Consider the following 2464-nt stretch of genomic DNA (forward strand, 5'->3'; position numbering starts at 1 on the left):
ATGTCAGGTGAAATGTGTCATGAATTCCTGTTTTATTCATCAAACTTGTTAGCAAAGGGGAAAAAAAAACACGACATACTTTTTTTCCAGGTCGGTAACTTTCACACTGGTTGCCTAAGAGGATTTTTTCCTTTTTTTGAACTGATGTTTTCATACCCTATGTCCCTCGGTGCCTAGAGAACCAACTCAGGCTCTGAAATCAAACCTGTCACCCAAGCCAGGTGCCCATCCCTAGCACCAGGGTGGGCTGAATTTTCCAGTCCCCCTTCCCGCAAGCCCAAATCCTTTCCTGATGGCTTTTCTTGGGCCACCGCCTGCAGAGACCCTTCTTATTGCTGCTCCTCAGTGGGCATATTTGGGGTAAAAAATACATTTGTGGTGCACTCCCCTGGTTCTGGGGCTGGGTGGCCTTGCGGGGGCTCGTCGGGTGCTTGCTGTGCCCCGTTTATCGGTTGGGCAGATGGAGAGGGACCACGGTGTCCCCAGGGCTTATCAGGCCTTGGGAAGCTTCCCCACAGACCTTCGCCCTCCTGCTGGCTGCTGGCTGTGAGCAAACCTTCTCTTTTCCCCCTCCCTGTGGCAGTGGGGCCAGGAGCTCCTCCAGGATATCCTGCGGCCCCGGCCGGATCCGGGAACAATGCGCGGGGCTGGGACGGCGTCCCCTCGGAGCTGGGTTTCCTCCCTGGGTCTCACCCCTCTCCTACCACCGGTACTGTGCATCCCCATCCCAATCCCACTCCCAATCCCATACCATCCCTATCCTCATCCTATTCCCATCCCTATCCCCATCCCCATTCCCATCCCATCCCATCCCATCCCAATCCCCTAAATTGGGGGAAATCATCATCTGCTTTGTGTTTCTTTTACCCCTTTGGGAAGAAAGCTCCTTGGGGCAGCTCAGGTGCATCTTCCAGCTAAATCCTGCCCCGCACCCAATAGGGCCATGTCCCACCACGTCCCGCTGAAGCCCTTCCCTCTGCAGGAAACCCGTTATTTGCTTCCAGTTTATTGAGTCCAGCTTCCTTCCTTTCTCCCTCATTGTGCGCTGCACAATCACTGGGAGCATTTGAAGCATTCCCCAAGCACCTCTTTGTGGGGTCGTACGTTGGGGGGTGTTTTTGTAGGCTCATTTCTCATCTCTGGGGTTTCAAAGCTCTATGAACAGCTCTGGCAGCTCCCTGATTTATGGACCTGTCCCAGGTCCCACTTTTGGGGAAACCTCCCCATCCGTGTCACTGCGCTTGGGCGAGGGATGGAATAGTTGGGATGACACGAGTCTGGGATCTGGGTGAATAAAATATTTGGGGCACAGAGCAAACCCAAAAACACCCCGGTGGGTGTGGACATGAGCTCCAGGCACCAGATGAGGTTTGGTGATGGGACTCGTTAGGTCAGGTTGATGGCTGGACTTGATGATTTTGAAGGTCTATTTCCAACTTCAATTCCACAATTTTACATATGGTCTTTTCAGCATTCCTAAATTTGGGTTTATTTCTTACCCTGGCCCATAGCAAGACAAATACATAAATTCTGAAGGTTTTTTTTTTTTTTTTTTTTTTTTTTTTTTTTTTTTTCAGGTTTAGGGCCGGCGGGGCCGGTTTGCCAGCGCACACTGCCACCTTCAGCATCTCGCAGGAGGAGCTGCCTGGAGCCAGCCAGCACCCGTGGCTCGCTGGTTCCCCCGTAGCTGCTGGGATGTAAATTCATCCATTAAAGATGAAATCCCACCAGGATGGGGCTGCACACGGTGGGGACGGAGCGTGGGAGGAGAAGGAGCAGGAGCTGGGTGACAGCACACATCCGAGGGAAGAGTTGGTGGATGAGAGGCACAGCACAGCTGCGTAACTAATGTAAAAAAATAAATATATACACAAATACATCTCCCAAGGAGATTTTTTGGACAGTACCAGAGTAATAGGGATTATTAGATATATAATATGGAGCATCCTGTCCACTGGCTGAGCCTCTTAGAGCTACGTGGGGCAGAACCAACTGGGGGCTGTGGCTCACGGCACGGCGCCCAACACCGGCATCGCCCCTCAGAGCTCTGCGACCACTTTTCCCCCTCATGAGGAGAAGCTGATGGGGCCCCCGAGCCGTGCCCTCCTCCTCCTCTTCCTCTGCCAGCCTCCTTCCCTCTGGTGGAGGAGGCTCTTACCAGAGCCGGGGATGTTGTGCAGCTGAAACAAGATTAATTACAGCCCGGAGTGCGCACCGGGAGGAGCGCTGCTCGCTCCTGCAGACGAAGGCAGCGTGTTTGCACAAAGCTCCTTTATAAACTCGCGGGGGTTTGAGGTTTGCTTGGCTTCGTTTTCCTCCCTTCTCCCTATTCTTCAGAGCCGAGCGCTAAATCAACACCATATGACGTCTGGCTCGTTTTCTCATTAGAGAGGCTCCGTTAACCGTGTAATTTCCCAGCTTCGCGTCGCATCCCTGCTACTTCCCCGCCGCCTCCCGGGGGCTG

At 53.2% G+C, this 2464-nt stretch overlaps 1 long non-coding RNA gene across 1 annotated transcript; it reads left to right on the top strand.

Annotated features, from left to right (window-relative positions):
• Positions 1–653: 653 nt before the first annotated feature.
• LOC311443647 lies at positions 654–1875 on the top strand. Its single transcript, XR_014697375.1, has 2 exons — positions 654–709; positions 1578–1875. It is a non-coding gene; the product is annotated as an uncharacterized lncRNA (long non-coding RNA).
• The last annotated feature ends 589 nt before the right edge of the window (positions 1876–2464 follow it).

This window comes from Aythya ferina (genome assembly GCF_964211825.1).
Source record: "Aythya ferina genome assembly, chromosome: 12".
NCBI lineage: Eukaryota > Metazoa > Chordata > Aves > Anseriformes > Anatidae > Aythya > Aythya ferina.